General features: G+C 40.8%; 1 protein-coding gene and 1 long non-coding RNA gene across 5 annotated transcripts in view; both read left to right on the top strand.

Moving 5' to 3' along the window:
- The first annotated feature begins 443 nt into the window (after window positions 1-443).
- Window positions 444-17,421, top strand: LOC148898153 (uncharacterized). The gene is made up of 3 exons (XR_016115043.1): window positions 444-782; window positions 6,459-6,666; window positions 16,272-17,421. It is a non-coding gene; the product is annotated as an uncharacterized LOC148898153 (long non-coding RNA).
- Window positions 17,422-24,275: 6,854 nt separating this feature from the next.
- hipk2 (homeodomain interacting protein kinase 2) overlaps window positions 24,276-26,459 on the top strand; it is a 94,028-nt gene continuing 91,844 nt past the window's right edge. For all 4 annotated transcript variants that reach the window (XM_088997163.1, XM_088997162.1, XM_088997161.1 and 1 more), the window contains exon 1: window positions 24,276-26,459. This exon is cut by the window's right edge and continues 504 nt beyond it. The gene's annotated coding sequence lies outside the window, so the exon portion shown is untranslated.

The raw sequence follows: 26,459 nt of genomic DNA, 5'->3' as shown, positions 1-26,459 counted from the left end.
TGATGGTGGGGATGCCACACCGGCACAGAGTTGAGTTTATCTTTTTGATGAAAATATGTCTTATGCACCGTGCATATTGATTTCCAATACATTATTTTAAAGTAATGTGAAGCGTGGTTCCTTGGTAATAGTTTTGTTGTAATGAATTAAGTGATCAGAAGAGGTGGTCCTGACCTAATTTTATCACATTTTATGAACATGTTTACATTAAGTCAATTTGAATGATTTATTTTTAAGTGATTAAACTTTGGGAGTGACCAGGTTGGATAGGATCAGGAATGAGTACATTAGAGGGACAACTCATGTTAGAGGCTTTGCAGAGAAAGTCAGAGAGGCCAGACTGAGATGGTTTGGACATGTCCAGTGGAGAGAGAGTGACTATATCGGGAGTTGCTAATCCTTGAACTGCCAGGCAGGAGACCGAGAGGAAGACCGAAGAGGAGGTTTATGGATGTGGTCAAAGAGGACATGAAGGTAGCTGGTGTGAGAGAAGAGGATGCACAAAACCGGGATAGATGGAGGACATTGATTCGCTGTGGCGACCCCTGAGGGGAAAAGCCGAAAGGAAAAGAAAGAAGAATCTCCTTTGCAGCAAATTCATCATCATAAAACTGCTATTGTTGATCTGGTAAAAGAAAGTCACCTGGAAAGTCCAGTTATGTGTTGTGCTGTGTGTCTACAACAGGCTGTATTTTATGGCCTTCTCTGGTTCTTTTTGATAGTTCAAGTGTGAGCCATTCAAGGCCTTGAGGCACCTTGGTGAGCACAGGGAGCCCATGCAGGTAAGCCAATTTGTGCGGCGCTCTCGTTAACCACCCTTGATGCTGACCGTGAGAGGGAGAAACGGGGGGGGGGGGGCAGTGAGTTTGGCGGAGGGTGCAGCCGCAGTGTGAAAGAACAATGAATGTGGCGGAACAAAGACACCTTAAACAAGATTATTTTGCTTGAAAGGAATCGACAGAGATGGCATTTCCTATCTACTCCAGGAGGAGCAGCAGAACATGAAAAAAATCTGATCAAATATAAAGTGGGCATGGCAAGCGCATTTCAGTTAGTCTGTCTGTGTGTGTATGAATTTTCCCATCTGCGTGTCTTTTTGGGAGGGGAATAATTGAGCGATGGAGGACCCAACTCCGCACCGCAGGGAGCCAGCTGCAGTTGTTGAGAAATGAACAATCTTCCTCAGTCAGTGCCTCTCTCCCTCAAAACAATGAGCAGTTCGGGGTAGAGAGGCATAGGAAAATTGTGTGGAACAATCACAGGATGGAGTGAGGCATGACATACCACCCGGAGATGGACAGCTTCTGCGGTCACGCTGGGGGCAGACGCGATGCGGGAAGAGAATGCAAGGAAGGTGAAAAGGAGCAAGCCTTTTTTTATCATAGTAAAGGCAATGTTTGAGATAAAGTGAACGGAGACACAGTATCAGCTATAAAATTGAATGGAAAAATATTTCTGAACTGCCTATTTCTCTAATTGTGTGGTAAAGCAGGACCTTCAGAGTAGTTTTAAATTGTCACATCATGTGACTTGGTGATTAAGTAAAGCCTGAATAAGTGAAAAGCCAATCAATATTTTCTTAATCGAAATGTGTCTGCTTATTGTGAAAAAGTCGTAGATTCTATCATAACACATGAGCAACACAAAATAAGGTTAATTTTATATGACACTTCGTGAGTGAGGTACACCATGAATCCGTTTATCACCAATATAAAACGGCTCACTATTAAAATGACAGAATTACGACAATATTCTTTAGTTTCTTTCTTTCTTTCTTTAGTTTGCTTTAGGTACAATGGAGTTATAATAGTGTACAGAACAGAAAGAAGGCCTAGTAAAGTTATCATTGCTGTCATTAGAATTTCATATCGTTGGATTGGATTGGATTTGCCTTTATTAGTCTCACAGTGGAGAAATTTATATTTCACAGTAGCAAAGTGATGAAAGGAATGAAAGTAGAAAAACAAAATACATGAGTTGCTGGAAAGGCAGCCACTCTCGGGGGGCCGTCTTGAAGTCAAAAGAACAAAAAAAAAACCTAAATAACAAATAATATGACAGCATAGAGACAATATGACAAAACAAAGACACAGAGAGACATTCATTCTTCAGGACTTGCTGTACCCTCTTTGTGATGACATGAAGCAGTTCTAGATGAAAGAGGAGAGGATCAAAGCGTCTTTCCACCAGTGGATCAGGGACATCATGGTGGAATGTGCACGTCGACTACAAGCTAAATGTTGAAAGCAAACACGCAGCTGTATCATCCATTGATGAAAAGAGATTGTCTCACATCTCCTGTTCCACATAAATCTGCTTCAATTCCAAGCCGCAACAGTTCCACATACGCATTGGCGCTCTGCGCTGACGCTCCTTTCTTCTTATCGCGGGTTCCTCAAGCCATGCATCCATCCAGCCGCAGACTGTCCAACAACACTGACCTTTCCGCTAAACAAAGCAAGGCTGTGAAGATGCTGCCCATTACAGGCGCAAAAAAAGCACAATGGCCCCTTTGGTGTCCAGCGATGGCAGTCGAATGGCTCCGACATTCCTCCCATTCAAAAACAGTACTGGGTTGTGTGCAAATCTGCAGACAACATGATCTGCCCTCAAGTAATCAAGTGGCGCTTATGTGTACTAATATTAGTGGTAAAAGTATATCTGCTGTGATGCACCATGAAGTGTGATATTTGACGGCTCAAAAACACACCCACATACTCACTGCCAGGGTGGCTTTGTGGGAAAGCAAAGTTAATCATAACATCGCCATAATTTTGTCAATTAAAACATGAAATTGATAAAAAAAAAATAGCAATGGAAAAATCGAACAAACCTATTCCATTGTTATTGCAACTTTCCCTGTTATCACTTGGTAAAGCCAATGATAAATCCCACATTGATTTTATGAAGAATGCTTGTGATACAACAGCAGATTATCAAAGTGAGAGTTGATTGCATTCTCATTTTTAGGAACCTTGTTTAAAAAAATCTGGCATGGTTACACGAGTAGTTATTGTTATGTGGCGACGTAAACTTACACAGTGAAAAATGCTCACTTGTAGGTGCAGCTATAATTATACAAACTTGGACACAGATTCCTGAAAGGCACTATTCACAGGTGTGATTTGATGTATTTTTCTTTTACATATCTTTCATCTATTTCAATTGAGTAAATAAACAATACAAATCCACAAGCTTATCACAATGAGCAGAATGTGTCTGTGATCAACATGAAACAACACCAGAGTCACACGCCAAAAGAATCCACTCTAGTCTGGTTAGTCTGCCTTAGCCAAAAATGAGCCACTAAACATAGTGTTGAGCCTTTTCTTTCTTTTGGTCATCGATTAAAAAGAAAGGGACTAGATCATTAATTTCATCTGTGCTGTATGTCATGCATATTAGCATATTTGACAATAAAGCTGACTTTGACTTTTGAGATCAGACCACCCTGGCTTTGGTTTTCCTCGAAAGTGCCAAATTCTGTTTCAAAATAAGCATACCCAGAAAATCCTCTGCTGCAGTCAGTCCTTTAACACAAAAGCCTCCTGGGGCTCTGTTGAGACATGCCGCTATTCTTCCTCCTCCAGCCAACCATGAATATTAATTGTTTTGACTAAGGAAGCACCAATCTCACCACCATAAAAAGACTAGATGTTGTTCATTATTGTCATCATTACAGACACATGTCCTTCTGTGGATGTGCATGTGAGTTTATATCCAACCATGTTTCATATGACAAAACATGATACCCTGTGTCAAACACAATCAATCCATCAGTACAGGGAACCCGTTGTGCTAAAAACAAACAAAAGAGATAAGACAAAGTGCTGCATCAACTGATACTGTACAAAATAAAAGAGAACCCCAGAGGTGGTGATGTCCTCGCTTGTCTTCCAATTCGGATGGTACAGAGAAAATGTGACAAACAAACGTTATGAAATCACCGGTCTCAGGTGATGTTCATTCAGTTGTGTACATTTGTGGGGGGTCGGGGGGGGGGGGGGGGGGGGGGGGCATAATGCAGACATGACACACCACAAAAGCAAAAGCAAGCAGAGAACATTGGAGCCAGATTGACGAAGAAGACTGTTTATCACTCATTAAATCCGCACATCTGAGACTGCCATGTCTGCTGATCTATAAGCCAGAAATGATCCAAAAATATCCTAATGGTTGCGTTAGTGATCTTTTATAGTTGCTTTGATACCCCCCCCCCCACCACCAAAATTAATTGATTAAAAAAATACATTAATATTCACTACTCGCTCTTAAGCAGTAAATGTGATTGATGACATTTGCTTGTTTAAGACAGGAATTATTTTAGATTTTTGTCATGTCTGGTCTGCCTTTTGTTTGATAAATTTAAACAACTGAATCAACATCCTCTGAGACTGCTGATTCCGTAATATTTTTTCTTGTCAGGGCTGGTACTTGCACTAATTATTGTCTTCTTTTTGTTTTGTTTTCTTGCTCTTATGGGCCTAAACTCCTTCACACCCTTTCCCATCCAGTAAATAGGCAACTAGAGACAGCGGTGGGTTTAAATAATGGCCAAGTTTGCCCCTTTAAAAACATCACACATGGAAGAATCAATCAGTAACATCATCCCCAAAGTTGCTTTCATTTCCATTAAGAAGACATACTGCACCACCCTCCCCTCCTCCCCTCGCTCTGTCGATTAACCCAACACCAAATATCATCGTGGGCTGCTGAAACACTTTGCACTAAACACACAAAAGGTCCATCATTAGGTTTTCTGCTACTGCCATTAACTTTATACTAAGGCCATTGTTTAAGACTGAAAACAGAGCAAGTAATTTGGAGGTCAGTGATGCCATTTCTATCGCCACAGCTGAATAGTGTAATGTGGAATCTGTGACGGGGCCGCTCAGTGACGCTCCATTGAGCTGCCACAAACAACACGAGAGGGAAATGAACCACGGAGGCAGAAGACAGGGATATTTTCCCACCCAAAAAAAAACACGAAAACAAACAAAAAAAACTAAATAAATACAATAAAATGTATGAGCAGTGTAGGAGGAAAGGAATGCGCTTCTTAATGCATAATGCTGTATTTCCACATTAGAAACATTAATGGAGATTCGGCTTGTAATTAATAACATTAATTTTCTGGCACTTTTTGCATCATCCATTTGTCTGCATGTCTATATGTGATTTATACGAGTATTGAATTGTGAACGCCAACTCGTGGGCCACGGGCAAGGTTTTCAGTTTTATGTCTTTGGATCGCAAAGCCTGGCGGACATAGGATCAATTCAGCACATCTGAGATCTTGCTGTTAAAGAGACGCCTGGTTACAAGATAACTTTCTGCCGCGAGGTGGCGATAAGCCATTAGTCCAATATTTACAGGTACACATTAATTTGAAGAAGAAATGTGAAAACCTGGGAAGTTATTTTAAAAAAAGTATATAATGACCCTCACCAAAAGGCAAAACCTCTGCCATCCTTTTTGCTGAGGAAAAATCTAAATATTATTTATATTTGTGGTAATAAGCTTGACTTGAGAATCTAAGCTAAATTTATTTCATGAATTATCTTACTCTTTGGCATTTTATTGGGTGTCAAAGTTTACACAGTGTAGATTAATGTTGTGATTCACAGGGACCTGAAACAGATACCAGCTGAGGTAGGGCCATAGCTGCACAGGACATTGATTGCCTATCAATCACCGAGATAAACAGCTTTTTACAGTCATATTTGCACTGGCATGAGTAACACCGAATCTAAGTATGGTTCTTCTCAAGATTGGTGAAAACATTTGAAAAGGAACGAAAAATCATTTTATCGTTTTATGAAAACATTTTAATACGAATTGTGGTGACCAATGTCCACTGAACCTCAACCAGTTGTTTGGTCCTAAAACCTCATCTCGTTAAAAATGGGCCAGATATGATTTGCAAAGCAGGACAAGATCGAGCAATGTTAACAGACAGAAGACAAGCACTTTAGAGCACTTAGTATGTGCATCCCCTTTGTCCTAAATCATAGGTGTCAAAGTCAAAACCCGGGGGCCAAATCTGGCCTGCCACTGCATTTTATCCGGCCCGCGAAAGCAAATCAAACTTCATGAAACTTTCTAAATTCCGAAACAAAATTTCAAATTATACCCTGTAAACCACAATAACAGTCATTATTTTTGACTTTGGATTTGAAAACTCGGTATTCATTAATTTGTTGTCCGTTCTATATGTCATATCTTAGGGGTGAAATTTTCGAATGTCTTCCCCAAATTCATAACGGCTCTCGGGAGAAAATCGTAACTACAATTTGGCGCCCCTGTCCTAAATGATACATACTGAGAGACATTTTGCAACCACAAATACCCGTTCAACTCCCGTTCAAGTTCAGACAACATGACAAGTTCTAGACTCTTTTCAAAAGTGCTGTACAAATAAAATGTATTTGATCAATTGTATTTGATTATTTTTACAGATTGGATATACGTACTGTACATTGGGCTACTGTTTGCACATGCCGTCAACCCTTCACCAGTACAGCAAGGTGGTGCCTCGGGAAACAATAGCGGCTGGACTGCAAGCCCCACACCTGTCCCGCAGAACTCAGTAACCAGGGGCCTCCCAGGACCGCAGAACAGAGAGGCTGCCAAGAACCTGGGAATCTTTCCCATTGTTTACATGAGGTCAGTCGTCTGTGCGTGCCAGTCAAGTTCTTCCACACTGAACCTTTCCAATTATATCTTTACAGATCTGCTTTGTGAACTATGACATAGTGACATATGACAACAGCGATCTCACAAAATTGTAAGGCGAAAACTGCTCAAAAGATTAGTGCTTTAGATACAGTGTCAAATGCCATATCCACACGAACGTGCACAAGCATGTAAAACATATTTTCATGCTTGCCACTTATTAACTCTAACCAAAGCCCTGCTTGCTGATAAAAAACAAGAGTAGGGCACAAAGCTGCAGTTTCATTTTGGTGACTATGGGTTCTGCTTCATTATTTCATAATGTACATGTCATATCACGATGTGATGATGTGTCAAAAGAGGTAACTATGCTTCAGCTTATAGTCATATCTAGCCAGGGGGCTTTTAAAACCAGAGAACCTGAATTCTGTTCCTCCAGATTGCCAAGTCCCAACGTGTCATTGCAGTGATATTGGGATTTCCAGCTGTTGCTGATACAGCCCAATATTAGTATTTTTTTCCTGGGCCCCGTGCCCAGGAAGCAACATGTAAGCAGCAGATTCCTGACATTTCAACAAGGGACTACGAAGGGAAAATTCTTCCAGTTGAAGCAAATTTTGTGAAGAGATTTTCATCTTCCTGCATTGACCTTGTCCTCTTTGTTGTGGCCAAATTGTCTAATTCGGGTAGGTACAATCACATTGAGAGCATCAGGGCAGAGATAATTAAATGGCATATCTGATGGAAAAATGCACCCACATTCTGTGAAATAATATCAATATTTCCAGCAAATTTATTGCATAGAAACGGGGAAGGTTTTGAACCTCGTCCTCCTTTACTGGGGTAAATGTCGTTTCATTTCCTCAAATGTGAATAATTTCTAATTTTCTTAGTCCTCCCCAAAAGCAAAGAAATTATATTTTTTGGAAATATAACCCTGGTCATACTGAGGTTTTTTTTTGTGCTAATTTTCTAATATGGTTCACATCTGACAATCCCAGCTGCCCCAAAAAGTGCTGGGCTCCAATGAAACTCTCTGAGGCCCACCAAAACTTTAGGTCACATGACTGCTCAACATGACACCAGTACTAATTCTTCCCAAATACTACAGGTAGTTTTTCCTAACCATGTTAGCAGAGGCGACAGAGAAGCTTTGTTTATTGCATTGAAATAGCCAGCGTCAAGCTCACACTTCATTGATTTCATTGCGATATGAATCAATTGCAGTGTGTTTTATTGCTTTGAAATGATAAAAATGCAATGAAGAAATCCGGTTTGGAATGTTATTTTTATTTTGAGGATTTGAAAAAAAGAACAAAATGGATTGTGCATACTGTGCCACTTATCAGGACAACAGACAGAGTGCAATACAAGTGGGCCCTCATTGAGATGCGTTAAATCCTCAGTTGTCCTCGGTTATTTTTCTACTTTTACCTTTGCGGTCCATGACCCATCACACACCGCCGGCTTGTTAACAAGTGCCGCCTGTAGGGCATCTCGCCCCGCCGAAGTGTCGCAAATCTTCATGCGACATAGGTATACATTAAGTATGACTGCGCACGCATGTTGGAGAACACACACATTTGAGTCGTAATAGTTTCGTGCCCTGGGTTGTTAGAATGGATAGAGCACACACAGAGATCTAGTCTTTAGAATTCCTGCTGATAAACAGGTTGTTAAAGCGCTATATAAATCAATATGTATTGTATTGTAAAAAATACAAAATGGCCTCCTTCGTGGTGGAGTATATCTGACCTGGAAGACAAGCTATTGTATCTCAACTGGATTTTTCCAGAAAAAAAAAACAAAGGAAACAAAAGACAAATAAAATCATTCACTGAATATCATAGGTCAAATGTGCCATGGCATGCAAGCATGTCGACACGAGAAGAGAGAAAGACAAACCATTCCTTCGTGTCTCCCTCCTACTCTGTGCATGTGATTCTTAATCCATAACCTCTCCGTAACCAGGTCACATGAATCCCCCCTACCTCTGCAATCTCTGGTGATCTTGCCCACAAACACATCAATGTGCATTCCTTCCCATGGAGCGGATCATCCACCTCAACAACAATAACAACAGTGATATTTACAGCCAGGTCCCCTGGGGGAGGCCAAGTTTCTTGTCACGAAGCGCACGCTGTGCCTCATTGCATATTCCTATTATACTGGACTTCGACAGGAAGCACAAGGTCGGTTGAGTCCTACATTTGAGGCTCTGTATTCTGGGATTTCTCAAGGATCTATAACAGAGACCTTGACTTTGTTGTCAGTGAGGTAGTAAATGTGGTTGCTTATTCTTGTCCTGACGTAGAATTCTCTTGATAGATGGGCCAGCAGAACAATAGACACTTTAACTGTCGCATTCATCTTTTGTCAAATCTAAGAAAATATTCTATAAATCAGAGTTGTATTCCAATGTTTAAAGTAGTAGCTCATCTCGGATTGTGATGGTGCAGTTCACTCTTTCTGTAGACAACCCAGAACATCATTTACATAAGTATGTTAAATGTAGCCATGACAGTTACCTTTTCTTTCGTGGATGGGTTTCTGTGCACCTTTTTGAGAGAGTGGGACCGCCAAAAAAATCCCAATCCCCCCCAAAATTGGAAAATTTGGAGCTCAACTAAATCTAAAGACATCTCCCGCCACATTCCTTTATGTTTAACGTTATGCTAAGTTACAAGCAGTTCTTATGTTATTACTGAATTATGATTCTCATGCACCTTCTTTAGGGCAGCCCGGTAGCCGAGTGGTTAGCACACCGGCTTCACAGTGCAGAGGTCGCCGGTTCGTGTCCCGGTCCGGCCTCCCTGTGTGGAGTCTGCATGTTCTCCCCGGACCCGCGTGGGTTTTCTCCGGGTCCTCCGGTTTCCTCCCACACTCCAAAAACATGCATGGCAGGCAGATTGACCACTCCAAATTGTCCCGAGGTGTGAGTGTGACAGTGACTGTTGTATGTCTTTGTGTGCCCTGCGATTGGCTGGCAACCAATTCAGGGTGTCCCCCGCCTCGTGCCCGAAGACAGCTGAGATAGGCTCCAGCAACCCCCGCGACCCTAATGAGGAATAAGCGGTACGGAAAATGAGATGAGAGATGAGATGAGATTCACCTTCTTTAATCCAGGTTAGCTAACGACAGAGCATGTCAAGATACACTTGGAAAGCAGAAGGTCAACAAAGATGCCCTGTCAGTAAAACTGTTGTGTGTTCCACCATCGTATGTGTATGTGTGTGTGCACGTGAGGGACTGTTTTGGTCTATGATGCCCTACATAAAGCTGCTGACTCTTGTCAGAGCCTCAACCTCTGTGAGCACTAATCATTACAGAACCTGTAAATGCCAGCTCCTCTTAAGCACATTCTGCAAACAAATTCAACACAAGCACAAACCAGTCATTCTAATCTACTTATTTATTGTATATATAATATGCGGGCGGCCCGGTGCCCCCTGTGGGTTTTCTCTGGGTACTCAGGTTTCCTCCCACATTTCAGAAATATGTATGCATGGGAGGTAAATTGAAGACTCTAAATTGTCCCGAATTGAGACCGAGTGTGTGAATGTTTGTGGATATGTGCCCTATGATTGGCTGACAACCGGCTCAGGGTGAAACGTAACAAGCTCAAAATAAATAATTGACCAGAGTTGTACTTTTCCAGATTGATGATTGATCTATTCATATAATAATGACACCACCATGCACATTTCTTCTTTGGCAAAAGTGCCGTTCTGCAATGTGGTTCCGGACCGTGGTCCCCCTACTGTGTATTCCGAGGCAAGAACAAATGCAGGAAAAGTGTTGTGCTGTCCTTTCCACAATTCATTACTAACGGACACATCAGCCTCATGTCTTGATTAAATTACTTTGTTTTCTGTATTTCAGTACTCCTCGGTCACTTTCTCAACCACTGCTTCGGGTCTCAACACACGACAATTTCAGTAAAACAAGGACAACCAATGGGCAGTCCTCCTGATGAAATACAGTGGGGCCTTGGCTTACAAACTTAATTGGTTCAAAGACAGAGTGTGTAAGGCGAAAAGTGTGTCTCCCAAAAAATAATTTCCCATAGGAAACCATTAAAATGAGAAGAATCCGTTCCCAGGTCTCCATAAAATATAATTTTCAACTAAATAAGCCTGAAAACTACACACAACATACCTTATTCGATGTATAATAAATGTGCTATTGTATTGTAATGAAAGAAACACACTGCACTATATAATAAAGTCACTTTATTTACATTTGTGATGGTCATTGATGGCTCTTAATTGACACCTGTTGCTTTCTGACTTGTAAGGTCTTATGAAACTGAGGCATCACATTATCATTCATCATGTTGATGATTCTCATAGCCACAGTCTTTTCTGGATGGAACTGTACAATAAAAGCCTGCACATCATTCCACTTAGCCAACATTGCCTCGATGCTCTCACTTGATGCTGCAGCCATCTCCTCCACCTCGCCCTCAGATGACAACTCCTGAATTGCTTGCTTCTCCTTGTCCTCTTGAAGGCAAATCAAATCCTCTGTGTTGAGGACCTCATTATGGTCAGCAACAAGCTCCTCGATGACATCTGCATCCACTTCGAGTCCCGTAGGTGCTGGCAGAGATTTTATTACAACAAAAGGCGCGGCTCCGATGATTCCACGGACCCGGAAAATCGCGACAAAAGAAGGTGGGCAGGGGCGATCCGTCCAGCCTATCAAGCTAGGCAAAATAAAACGGCACACGGGGATGCAAAAGCTCGCGATCCCGGAACTTGCGCGATCGCGGTAAACAATCACCTCAGGCGAAGCATACTCTTGTGTTGGCAAGTCCAGGCGCGAGGCGTGGTAATCACTGGTGAGGTGACAGCGAATCGTTTAAATGTCCCAGTGTCGGTGATTAGGGGATTGACAGCAGCTGGCGGAGGTCAGGAGTTCGGTGTCATTAGTCACGTGAAAGCATCAAGTAAATAAAGCCTTTGTGTAAAGCTTTGTTGCGAAGGATGGTAGCAATGGTGGACTTAGCATATCGGTACCGGGCCGCTAAATCAGAAAAACGCACACCTCGTTCGTGTTTCTCAATGATCTCCTTCTTCTCCTCGACTGTAATTTTGTTTTGTGTCTTCTTCGGCTGTACACGAGCATGTGGTGGGGTCTTTTTCGGTGCCATAACACCAAAGGTATCGTTGAAGACGATCGACGTGTGCACTCAGAGAAAGGGGGTGTGGAAAGGTAGCCCGGCTGGGGCGCTGTTCGGTCGTCTGCTTTGTTGTTCTTCTGCCGAAGATTACTCCGCCAGCCGTGGTGCGGCGGCACACCGTGTGTATCCCGAAAAGTAGTGCTTAATCCAAGGTTTAATTTTCATAAATTTAACGTTCGTAAACCGAAAATGTCATAAGGCAAGGTGTTTGTAAATCGAGACCCCACTGTACTTTGAATTTGGTCTGACTGGTCCCGATCCTGTAGTTTTGCCATGTGGAAAAGGAGCATTTCACTGTCGATCACATCGTTCCTAGCTAACATTCTTCAACTGTCTGGACATTTCATTGAGGGATTTTATCACCACCGGGTAGCCAGCAGTGACGCTGCAGAAGCATCAAGCTGCCTCTTTCTGACAATATAGGTGTGGTATCTGTCTTTTTTCAATTTTAAAGGCAGGGATCTCTTCCCTGAACCCTGATTATGTATAGCATCAAGGTTACACTAAACCTAGAATCCAGCAAGAACATATTGAATCAATATCGAAACAATCAATTCCACGGTTGCCATCAAAAAGCATTAGATAATGCACGTTTTTAAAATCAGTTTTGAGATTCTGAAATGGCGTCATGCATGATGATTTGGTTTGGGTGACTTTGGAGTCAGATTTTTTGGGGAAAAATATGTCTCATTACATTGCTGGCGTCAGGCGGACTCCTGGTCTACAGCAGGGTTTATCTTTTAAATTATAAACCCTGCTGAGATTTACAAGAAAACGGCAGAAAATAATTGTTTTCTGCTGTTTTCTTGTAAATCTCATGAAAAAAAGATTCTACGTGTTGGAGATCATATACTGCAAGGTGAAACCATATTTAATTTTATTTAAAATTGCATTTTCTGTATAGCTCTCTCTCTTGTTTCTATTTATAATTATATTTTATTTATTGCATTCTATTTGTGATTGCATTTTATTTATTATAGTACCTATCCTTGTCTGTGACTGTAAAGTGTCCTCGAGAGCTTTGAAAGGCGCTTACAATGTAATATATTATTATTATTATTTAATTTCACCAGTACAGTGAAACGTATCCAAGTTAGCCAAGATTATTTTCAAGTTAAAATGAATATAAATCCACTGAGTCCGGTGCAGAATTCACCACGCAACAACGTAGGTCGTTTCAAAAATCTGTCACATTGCCTTACATTTCCATAACTGTTGAAGATACGAAAAATCATGAAAATGATTCATATCAAGTTTTCGCAGCAACATTTTGAACTAAAAAAATCCAATAAAAGGATGTTTATAAAAATGTTTCCAAACATTCAATATGCGACAAGCCCTTGCTTACACTGCATCCATTGAAATGTGGTTCCATTTCTTGATGAACCCTTTTAAAATTAAATCAGAAATCTGCATTGAACACATCCTTGACTCATTGTTATCACACTCTAAGACACAGCACACCTTCACTTTTCCAGTGATCGGCATTCTCAGCGAATAGCAATGAAATCAGTGTAAACCATGCTTTATGCAAAAACTGCAAACATTGCGGTCTGACAAACCACAGAAGCGGCAAATTGGAAGACTTCATATTTCAAACCAAACGAGTCTTATGCAATTTTTAAACGTGACTTACGCTTATCAAACACCCTGAAAAAGTTCCCCATGTTCAAACAAATATTGCCTACGTCTCCAGCAGATGTCATTCTAATGTGTGGAAATTCATTTGTGTCATAGGTGCCGCCCCCAGACCTGCCTGTGACTCTCCGGTGGGGCTTCGTCAGTCATTCAATCTTTTCTCTGCCTTTTCCTCCACCGGGTTCACAAGAGGTTCACTCCTCCTTAGCAGAGCAATACCAAAGCCAGCCTGCCACATTATGAGCTCATGCACCCCAGGCCCCAAGAGAAGGAAATGTTCTGTCCTCGTCTCGGTGTTTGCGTGCACGTCTACAGTATGAGTATTCAGTTAACTGCTTTGGTGTACAGCATTTAAAAACACTTTTAGGTCACATCATTAGCGGTCTGTTTGGCTGATCCGTGGAAAACTATGACAGCGTTGGTCACGTAAATAGTGGAGATATTCTTGCTACTTCTACCATTCAGCCTGTCAAATGTATATGAAGCTGTGGTGCACAGCTTCACAATGTGTTTTGTTTGTTTGAGTAAATGTCAAATCCGCAGTATGATTGACCTCATTTGAACTCTTGAATTAGAGAACTGTATCAGGCCAGGACTGGCGGTGCACCACCAGATCATTATTGATGCTGAAATGTGTGGAGTATTATGATTACGTAAAAAGAAACCAAACTTACACTGCCCTACAACAGGTGTGCCAAGCACAATGTCAGCCACTCATCAAGGCATTCTCTATCCCGGTGATCCTATTCAGGGATTTGTGAAGGTGAATCTGATCTCAGTTGATTTGAGGTAAAAGGCAGACCACACCTGGGTTGGTGGGTGAGCAAAACAGACAAATATCACAACGCTTTATTAAACTAGGTGGCTTGTTCGTTTGTTTATCATTCAAACCCAAGAGCAAAATTAAGTGGTACCAACTTGTCACTCAAACCCATATCAAATATCCAATGTTGGACCACCCAGAGCCCCTTCCCAAATTACATGGGAGATGCAGTATGTAGTCTTAATGAAAATGAAATGAAAAAGGTGTAATTTGGCAGTGTTGACTTTGCTGGGCGAGAGGCGAATTCACTCGAACGGTGGCGCAGGACAGCTGTCATCAAAAGGGTCACTGCAGTCTGGTGGTGCTATGTCATTGATAGTCCATTAAAATATGAAAGCTTTCTGTGGTGTAAAAAATAAAAGATTGGGCACCGGAACGCTGCCCTTTGCTAAAACAGTGAATATTAAAACAGTTGATGAGGGTAACACAAACCTGATAACTCAATTGTGATAAGAATGACCCTAAATTCTTTTTTGTTGTTTATTTATTTAAATAACCCAATAAATTGTATCACTACTTGTTTAGCCCTGGTATAAATAGCAGCTCGTTATATTGACATGAGATCAATATTTAATGAGCTCACAAAAAAACGTTTTCAGTCTCCATATTTGTTTCTATCTATTTCTCGATTGCTGACATGAGCACTACAATATTAACTATTTTTATGACCACCAACTCATTACCTCTCTTCCCTCCACTGTGCAGGAAATAAGATCGCTCCCAACATGAAGACAACAGTTGGTGTTGAGCCTTTTTTTCCTAGAGCGATTACAGACTCACTGATTACTAGGACAATATATTTGATTTGCCAACGCTGAAACCATGTCACTGCTCTTGTTGGATTGCTGTGATGATACATATGAACATCAAAATAGAAGCAGTCACATTTTTTTCATTTTAGTGGATAGGCAGTATGTAGCTCGCTGGCCCGACTTAATGTTCACCATCAGGTCGGTGGGTCAGGGAGGAAAAAAAAAAACATTGAACAGCACCTCTGGTTCTCGGCTGAGACCACCACCAAAATTTTGCCATGCACCTATGATTGTATAATCTTTGTGTTGCCAATGGAGTGGTTTGCCAGTTGATGACTAATCTGACCTTTGCATGTGAAACAGGTGGAGCGCTGTGACACATTTAACAGACACTGGTTCTTGACAAATGATCAGAGCCCGTTCTATTAGCAAGTATCAACCCTGTGGCAGTTTGCCATTCAGTCAGATGCTGCACAGCCTTTGGTGCAGTTACCCGTACTGTTGACTGATCCTCTAGTTCCTCAAATAGACAATAACTGCTGGTTTCAATGTAGAGGCTTTCACTCTAAGCGCTTAAGTACACTGTTCACTCTGCAACATTTGAGCACGACAGAAAATAAATGAGCCTCAGTGAGGTGCTAGAAATTCTTGAAATAAAATATTGTTTTGCTACTTACGGTTTGAAGAGAACGGTACTTAAGACAATTGAGCTTTAATTTCATTGCATGTTTCTTTCATTACATGTGAACCACTCACTGAATAGACACACCTGTACGCATGAGTGGATCTTCTTCTTTAACTGTTTATTGCATCAAGATTTATCTTTGCACAAGATAAAATAACATCTTGAAAATGTATGGCCAAATGCTGATTGGATGAAGTTTGATTTTCTATATGTTCTGTAAGGAAATGACATTGCTACAGATGTTTGCAGCATCTTAAAGGATGGTAACTTCTGATTCACAGTTAAAATCAGTATGGCAAAAAGATAGTCTGCAGCTATTTTGTTGTGAATACGCATTCAACAAATAAAAAAGGGTTGTGACCAGGATATGCAATTAGCCATGGATTTATCGTCCTAGAAAAGCTTGCAAGTGTAGCAGTGTAATCTCTAATGTTCTTGAAGGTCCTTGCTTGGACAAATGGTGTGATCACTTCCTTTTAATGAACGCTATATTTTCTGGCTTTTCACTCTCAGATAAAACTCTTGCAATGCGGTGCAGCAGAACCACAGCTATTTCAGAGGAATACAGCCGGTAAGTGTACATAAAGGAGGTGAGTGTAAAGTGAGGTTTTCGACTGTAGTACATAAAATTGTTGAAGGGGGCAGGGGTGAAAGGCGTGTTATCCAATGAACATAATTTCTGAGGTGCATGTGCAAACCGCAGGATAAGCAGATCAGAGAATGGATGGATGAATTTCATATCTGCAAAGCATGTGGACCACATGCCTTACCTTTCCACTCGGGAACTGATGACACTAAATTGTTGCAGCTTTGTATGTTGAATTCTTTCTCAATCTAAATTGCTCAAGAGAGTGAGGTCTCTAAATGTCACATTTGCATTTTGAATCATCTTTGGCAAAACTTATGGAACTAAACGTCACAGTGTTCCTCTAGCTTTTCAAATTTATATTAAAACATTGCTGTCATGCTAGAAACCACACATCATTCTTTTGTGCGTTTTAATAATTTAATAATTCATGCTCCAACTGCAATCTTACCAGTAAGACAGTTATTTTGGCCAAAACGTGACTTGTTTGACGCAGTCTCAGAGTAAAAACAGGAACTTCACGGAATAAAGTCTGGATTTTCACATTCTCAGTCCTTTCTGCCCTCGCTCAATACAACCAGGTTCAGTTTCTTGTCCGTACAATTTACTGACTAAGTAAAGATGCATGCGTGTTAGACGTGTTCATTGTTTGTGATTGCCGGGAGATAATCATTTTGGTGAGAATTTAAATACAGTAAAGTCTCGTTATATCGATATCGGTTATATCGATAGTACCGCTTATTACGATGCTATTTTCATTTCCCTTGCACATTTCTAGTCTTTTTATGTATAATTAGTACCGTTTAGTACAATACCCGGTTATGACGATAATCCGGTTATTACGGTGCTCCTTTTCATCCCCCGCCGGCCATTTTTGTTGTTTATATCGATATATCCGTCGCGCCATTGGTCAACTTGGTCACGTGTCTTGTTACGTGAGCCGCCATCGGTCGCGCCATTGGTCGACTTGGTCACATGAGCCGCCATCGGTCGCGCTATTGGTCGACTTGGCCGTGTGACTTTGTCACGTGACACGCCATCGGTCGCGCCATTGGTCAACTTGGTCACGTGTCTTGGTTACGTGTCACGCCATCAGTCGCGCCATTGGTCGACTTGGTCAGGTGCCCAGCACCCGTGTAGCAGAGCCATTTTCATTTTCAGACGCTAGCTCGTGTGTAGCAGACGAGATTGAAGTGTTTGTGTTAAAAGGTAAAAATGGGAAGCAGAAGAAGATTGATGACTTTTTTAAATTGTATACATAATACAGTAAGATGTAAGCGTTGCAGTTTCCCTGTTGTGTTATGCACATGCCCACTGTACTGTATATGAATGCAATCGTTTTTTGCAACAATGTTTCTTGTTTTGTCTGCTGAAGCGCGATGATTTGGAAAATTATTAACATTCCATACTGTGTATTAAAGGACAGCCCATGTCACTTTTTATTCAAATGCAAATAAAAATGACTTCACGCCAAGACGTCTTGCATTGCTTGTGAATCCAAACAATGGCTTCAGATTCGGATAATATGCTTTCTTGTTACACATCCAGTTATGAATATGTTTCAAATACACTGTAGTTCTGAAGATTAAAGCATACATGTTTACAATCATTAAAGAATTATATGTGCCATTTTGAGGCAACATTGGGGGAACATCTCACCCCAAAAAAAAGGGAGCTAATGGCCAGCTCCGTTTCTTATATGGCGCTTGGCTGCCCTCTTTTGGCAGCTTTTGTTTAATGCAGTTCGGCTCGGCGCAGGATCGGATATATCGATAGTCCCGGTTATATTGATATTTTTTCGGACTCCCTTGGATATCGATATAACGAGACTTTACTGTAAAAGACAATTTCTATGATTGTGTACAGGTAAGCCTACATTGGAGCTTCATGTTAACAAGTCCTGAATTTGTAGAAATAGAATTCAGTCCACTCTAGAAATTGTCAAATTCTATTTCTGCCGTAACTGAATGCGGTTATTCATAAGCGCTGTGGTGAAATCAAAAGGTATAGATTGGTATACATTTTTTCAAGTTGTGTCGCTGTGAGATATCTGTACCGGTACTTTGTGCAAGAAGGACAACATAGATTTTTTTTTACTGCACCTAGTGTTTTTAGGCCATGAAAAAAATTACAAAACAATATTTTGGGATTATACTGGATATTTAGGGTCCATGCAAACAATTGTTTTGACAGATATGCAGCGATCACAATATTCTGGCTGATCAACAATCCGCAATTTTACAAAAGACTGACCTGCCAATTCCAATTATTATTATTGTCGATCTCAATTCTTTTTTTCAGCTCCAACAGAATACATGTTCAATGTTAAAATATTGCAAGTCCTTTCAACAGCATATGAAGTAATTCTCAAAAATAAAAATGTACATACAGCCTATCAGCCATCTCAAACCCGAAGAGGACAGTGGATTACTTTTTCAATTTTCTGCAAAGGCAGAAGAGATCGCTGCTCAAGACCAGTTTCTTCTTAAGGGATCGGCCGACCTTAACTCTCCAAAGTAAGAATATTCTTGCCAAACCTGATTCCAGCCAACCAATCGTTGCATACTGTAACTCGTTGCGTTTATCATTATTATATATAATAATATTCGTAAATTGAGGTTTAACTCTCCCCCAAAACCTTGGCAAGTAGGATCCAAATTTAGTCTCATGCTTACCTGATGTAGTCAGTGACGTCGGTGAGGTTCATGGCTGGTGAGGCACTGTTGTCATCACAGTCAGATTTAAAAACATGAACTACACAGAGTATCTTATTCACCATTTGATTGGCAACAGTTAACGTGTTTTGTTTAAAATGTCATGTCAGCATTCTTTATATAAACTGTAGCATAGAAGAAAATAATTAAAAAAACGAGATTATCGTGTTACCTTTACTTATAAATTAAGTCCATGCACCGCTCCTTCTGAAGAAAGGCATCAATAACTTTCAGTTATTGATGCAACAGTTTTAAAAGTCTCTCTATTTCTTTCAATTTAGATATGTAATCCTCCATTCTGAAAATAAGGCCAAGCAATACGAAAAAATGACTGGATGGTTGCACTTAACTTGCTAACTGTTTACTGTAGCTTGCCCTCACTAATTCTATTATTCTGCAGCCAAGGAGGCGCAATAAGAATCTGTAATCACCAGCGCCCCCACAGTTTTGATAAAAAATAAAATAAAATAAACACTGCAGTACAGTGTTTATAATGTAAATTATAATGTACATTATATGCACCAGCTAAGCTGTAGAAATTTAGTTCATATACTAAAAGTGTTTGAACACTTTAATAGCGATATGCTGAGGAACAACAATGCGGTCTCACTGCAGAGCAAGCCAGCACAGTTAGCATAGTGATTGCGCAATCCATGGTGAGGCTCAGCCGGCTGCCGCCTCACCACTCGTCTCTACTTAGTATTTGAACGGTAAATGTGAAAATTCAACGATTTTGAAAAAAAATCCAAAAACGGTGAAGTTAAACAGAAAAGAACTTTAAAGTACAAATCACAAAATAAATATAACTGTTTAATTTATTTTTTCATTTGATATTTCCATGATGACAAGTGAGGCACGGCCTCACCTGCCTCCCCTGACTAAACGTCACTGGTTGTCGTTCATGCAGTGCCATATGTGTAACCGGCCTCAGGCCTAGGGGATACCTGGGTCGTTCCAAATGAGTCACAGGCAATAATTCCTTTCAGCTGCGCGCGTGCGCAATCGCGCACTGCTTGCACATACTCAGCACACAAGAACATCTATGCAGAGCACATTTTGCAATGTAGCTCAATGAGTGACAGGTGTCCAGACAATAATGCCGTACAGTTCACGCAGAACGGCGCGAAAGTGCCCTGCCCATACGCGCAGTGATACTGGCGTGATACTGGTGTGTGGCCACAGCGTATACATCTGATGTTGCTCACAGTGGTCCTCAGTGTGCTCAAAGAGCTTGTGTGTCTGCTCAGACACACATTGGTCACAAGCAGTGAGCACTGTGAGTCAATAAGGTGTTCTGTGAACGACGAGGAAAGATGAAGCGTGTGTTATTGCCTTGCTCAGCCGGCAGCGATTTATTACTGACTACATACAGGTAACATCCGATTTACGACCGGCGCGACTTACGAGAACCCGTACTTACGACCACAACCGCCAGACTTCAGGGAGCCTATCTCAGCTGTCTTCGGGGGGCACGAGGCGGGGGGGGGGGGGGGGGGGGGTTGCCAGCCAATCGCAGGGCACATAAAGATGTACAACAGTCACTCTCACACTCAACCTAGGTACAATTTGGAGTGGTCAATCTGCTTGCCATGCATGTTTTTGGCGTGTGGCAGCAAACCGCAGGACCCGGAGAAATCCCACGCGGGGCCAGGTAAAACATGCAAGCTCCACACAGGGAGGCCGCCACCGCCAGAACTTTTTTAAAATTATTCTATGGCTGCCACCGCGACAGCCAGCAACGCGACAGAGACAGAGGTCTGTGACGCATTTGGACCGACCCAGGTATCCCCTAGGCCTGAGGCCGGTTACACATATGTACATGTGGCACATCCAAAGCATCACACAAAATGTCCCTGATTACGTTACAATCATGAGGAGGTCAAGAAATTATTATTTTGAATACCTGTGAATGACGAGGAAAGATGAAGCGTGTCATTGCCTCGCTCAGCCGGCAGCGATTTATTACTGAATGCGCATGTGTGGGCTGAGCCTATGTTGTCTTCCTCTGTTCCATTCACAGGAGCGTAGCGCCATCTACGTAGTGCCATCTACTGAGTTGGTAGTCTAATTGAATAAAAATACGGGCAACTGTAACTAGTCACATTTATTATTATTATCAGTATCTGAAACTCATGACAAAATGTTAGTGGACACCCGGGCAGACAACTCTGAAAAGTTGCCTGCCCCATTTTTAACAACTTGAAACACAATAAGACGACTAATCGCAAAAAAAAAACATTGTTGCAAAGTATAAAATATTTTTTTAATGAAGTACCTACCACAAATGATCCCTTGCTTAATTTATAGTAAATATCCCATGCCGAAGATTTTTCTCTAGTTGTTGTTGTCGTCGTAGTGCACACTGCAATGTTTGCGTTGTGTTGTCTGCTCAAAGCCACGGGGCTTCCTCTTTCTAAGCGGCTTTCAAAACTGTCAAGTACACTTTTCAGTCACAGTGTAATCCGAAGCAGGAAGCAGGCTTCTGATTGACTGCCGTGCTGAGTATGCAAATTGCCAAACGAACGTTAGTTTGGCAATTTGCATACTCGGCAAGGCAGCCTGTTTCCTGCTTCGGAGTACACCGTGACTGAAAAGTGTACTTCAAAGTTTTGAAAGCTTAAAAAAAGAGAAGTGCACTTGGTTTGTAGTGGTTTGCTTGTAGCGTTTGCTTTATTGAATAAAACAAAAGTTTGATTTAAAAATAATCTTTTTTTTTTCCTGAAGAAGTTGTCGGCCACCGGGGCCGAGACGTTTTGAAAGTTGTACGTGCCGGGCCTCTGGGCAGACGTTATTTCAAACACTGTTATTTTATATAACAATATTCGTAAATCGAGGTTCAACTCTCCCCCAAAACCTTGGCAAGTAGGAACCAAATTTAGTCTCATGCTTACACGTTGTAGATCATGCAGTGGCATATGCACCACATCATCAGTTTGCCACTGGGATTTTATTCATGATGAACTCAAGAGCGCTGGATTGATGGATTAACCCCATGGAATTGCCACAGACCATCTGCCTGTCTGTTCATCTTTTGTCAGCCTTTGCTAATCTGTCACATGTGCAATTAAACATGAAATGAAACATCAGAAACCGCCTTCAGTAGGACATCTGTTGGACCAATCATGGTATCAAGATAGAGTTCCTCTTTATTTCTTTAAAATACAAACTTTCACATATGTTGATCTCATTAGACCTACTTTAGAACTTTAGTGGTGAATCATAAGTCTCAGTGGTGAAAAATAATAAGATTGATTTTCTCTCTGTGATTACACTGAAGACACCAGAGTGAGGCTTCAAACATGGTATGAGGCGCACGGTTCTTTTGCTTTCTAGGATGATTTGTCCACGGTATCATGCACACCATTGATTGCCACCTGTTCACACACAGTTCCACAGCACTTTGGAAAAATTCCTCCATCTTCCCGCTCCAGTGATTTGGTACAATAATTAAGTGTCTCTTTTTCCTCATTTGGTCTTGATGTTGAATGTCCATTTGATAGCTCGGGTATTTGTTCTGTTCAGCTCAGCCAGTGTGAGGAACATGTGTAAAACTGTGATTCTGGAGAATCAAAACAATGGCTTCAGATTCGGATAATATGCTTTCTTGTTACACTTCCAGTTATGAATATGATTCAAACAGTTCTGAAGAGGAAAGCATACATCTTTGCAATCGATTAAAGAATTTATTCCATGTCATTTTGAGGCAACATTGGGGAAAAACGATCACCAGAAAAGAGGCACAAAATGGCGACCTCCTGTGGCCACCTCCGTTTCCACAGGCTGATAAATTCCTTATATGGAGCTTGGACACGCTCTTCTGGTGGCTTTTGGGTGCAACACAAGGTTTTCAGACCAAACAATATAGCAAAATACATTGACGTGAGGGAAGGACTGCTACAATGTGTCTTTTTTTCCGTGTGGGGCGTTCATTTAGTAACGTCACGTACGGACTCGTCACCAACTCAAAAACAAGACTTCCTGAATATTCAGCGCGAGTCTTAAAACATAAAATATAGCTATATGCGGTGGAATCTTTTTAAAATACGCTCAGTCGAAGTCATTTGAAGCCATTTTACAAATTATGGACGCAACTTGTCCGGAGACGTCGGTTGTCCTTTAAGCATTTAACCAATCGCATTTCAGCCATCTTTGTTACCAGGTTCAGAAATTTACCTGGACACCTTAACAATTAGTTCTGATAAAATAGATGAAACTGTTGCTTTGACAAATCAGATTTTGAGTTGGTAACCCAAGGCCTGCTGGAAGGCGCTGGAAACATCAGTTTGCACAAATTATGTTTGACTAGTCACATGATTGGCAAGTTACTAGCCAATCATAGATTCACTCGCCGCTAGTGATAAGAGCATACTGGCCAGAGCTACCACCCCCTATCTGTAGTGAGCTGCATAAGCAAATATATTGTTATGTTGATTTCATTGCGGTTTTGTTAACCTACAATGGCTGAAGGAGGAGAAGACAGGGATTTAGTTGGAGATATACTGTCAAAGCCATTTTCAAGACAGATTTTTCAAGAATAGATGGGCATCATTCAGAAAGGTTGGACAGCTCCGAAACTAACAAAATAGCAAATAATATTGCAATTTTATGAGATTACCATGAATCATAGTAATAGTAAACATTAGAACAGTTTAATAACAGTATTTCTTAAGTTTCTTCAAGTCACAAATTATTTCCTTTCTTTCGGCACCGTCTAGTGGACAGCTGCGGAATGATTCAGACGTAGCACTACTGAAGGCCTAGCAATGAAATTCATGGCCCGCCACTGCTGTTTGTACATGATCCAGTTAAATACTTAATCATCATTACAATATTGTTCAAATACTACTTTGACATGATACTCAAGATACAAATATTATTACAGTATATTACAAAATTCTGCCTAGACGCATGTACAGTAGATCACGCAAAATGCAGTTCCAAAGAACGTCCAGTGTCAATTAACAGATGAGGATTTTATTAGTTTGTGCATTGATGTTTCACAAATATGGGTCTCCAGAAACCCTGAGGCCTCTAAGAGCTAATCTGATGCCTGTCCTATAGTTTCATCACCATGTCGGCGGCCAATGGTCAACTCTATATGACGTGTCCAGGCTCAAGGCTGTGTGACACACTTCATTCTAAATTATTGCAGACCACGATGCAAAGCTTGTCTGCTGAAGACAGAGCGCCACCAGTGTTGATGCAATGACACAGTTGTTTCCTCCTGCAAAAAAAAAGAAACACAAATAATCAGACTGAATTTGATCTGCACTAATTCATCAGCATCTTACGTCCACCCACAAGCCTCAGTCTGCACATTTCATTTAGAGATTGGTATGCATAATGCTGCGAGTGCAATTTAGTGTTGCTGCTAAATGACAGATTAATCACACTGCTGTGAGTCTCTGTAATCCGATTCCATTCAAATTCATTCGGGACAAATCTCATGTCGTCATAGAATAGGCTTTTAGTTCTAGGTGGTCGAAGGCAGACAACACACATAGCATCATCCATCCAGAATGCACAGCAGGCAAACATGAAAATTTGAAAATTGCACAAGAAAAGATACCACTGCAATAGGTACAACCACTTATCAAATTTGATTAAATTCACACTTATTTTCTCCTTCCAAAACATGAGAATGTTGATAGTTTATTGATTGACACCAAATGCAGTAAATTATAAGGACATCATTAATATTTTACCAGAGTGCAAAAACTGCAATATTTCTAATATTTTGCTTCTCAATAGCTCAGAAACATAACTGATACATTAAAAACACCAATCAATATGCTAGTATGTCACTCTAAACACTAAAATAATAAATACCTCTCTAAACGTGTCAATCAATTTGCTATGAGTAACATTGTATCTGTTGATGTTTTCTTTTTTAATATTCGTCAAGAAATGGAAATATCTTGAATTCACGCTTGTGCACAGCCTTTGGACTTTCATATGACACTTTTGGGTAAATGATAAGAATAAGGATAAGAAAACCTCGAATCCTAGGGACGTTGTGTTAATTTAATATAGCCCAACCATGATTTGCAAATATTCTCTTTTTATTTATGATTAACACAATGTCACAATGGCAAAATTCCCAGTTCACAGTCACAAAGTTCGGAAAAGAAGAAAGTCGATTCACAAAAGGTTTCTGAGATGGTGAAAAGGCAGTCTCTCTCACAGCGCCATCTTGAAGTCAGCAGAATAAAATAACAAAATAATGCAACACAACACATAAGGCACACCACCCTTCTGTACACTCCTTGTTTGAAGTACAGTAAAGTGTCGTTATATCGATATTCAAGGGAGTCCGAAAAAAATATCGATATAACCAGGACTATCGATATATCCGACCCTGTTTGCATGTAATTTTCTCCGTGCGTGCATAGAAATAGTATCGATATAACCGGGAGTATCGATATATCCGATATCGATATAACGAGACTTTACTGTAGTTTAGATATAAGACCTTTAACAAGTGGATGAAGGACTTCATGAAGAAAATGTGCATGCATAAATGCCTGCTACAAGCTAAGTTTTGAAAGCAAAGAAGAAGCTGTCGGTTCCTATGAAATAAAAACTAAGCAGTCTTACAAATAATCATAAACAGTGGATCTCACAGGGGGTCTGCAATTTTCTTTCATTCATTAATGTTGCGGACCATTTCATCCTTGCGAGGAGGTGTGCTGGAGCCTATACCAGATGTCTTCAGGCACTAGATGGGGGACACCCTGAATTGATTGCCAGCCAATCCCACGGCACACAGAGACAAACAACAATTCCCTCTCACACTTAAGGAAAATTTTGAGTGTTCAATCAGCCCAAATTGCATTTTCTTTTTAATGTGGGAGGAAACCGGATGACCCGGAGAAAACCCACACGGGCCAGGGGAGAACATGCAAACTCCACACAGGGAGGGTGAAGGGGGATTTGAACTCATGACCTTTGCACTGTGAAGTCGGTGTGCCAACCATTCGCCTACCGGGCCACCGTCTGCAATATTGATCAAGTATTTAATGTAACTGTATTTTTCCAAAGTAAGGCAAATGAGAACCAATTGTTATTTGCAATGATGACTTGGCTGGAGAGACCTGAGATGTAATGATGCGTGAACTGGTTGCATCCCAATGTAATAACAGAGTTAAACTAAAATTACTTTTAGTCAGACTCTATCACAGAGGCACATACACCCTGCTGGCCCACCAATGATTAACATCATTAAAAGTTTTACTTACAATATACGTGCATGCATGCATGCATACATACATACATACATACATACATACATACATACATACATACATACATACATACATACATACATACATACATACATACATACATACATACATACATACATACTTTTTTTCTGGCTTCATCTGTCTATCTATCTGTCTG

Source organism: Hippocampus bargibanti, linkage group LG05 (assembly GCF_051943395.1).
Source record: "Hippocampus bargibanti isolate YZ-2025 linkage group LG05, ASM5194339v1, whole genome shotgun sequence".
NCBI lineage: Eukaryota > Metazoa > Chordata > Actinopteri > Syngnathiformes > Syngnathidae > Hippocampus > Hippocampus bargibanti.
Note: the sequence above shows the minus strand (reverse complement) of the source record. Positions and strands in the feature narration are given on the sequence as shown.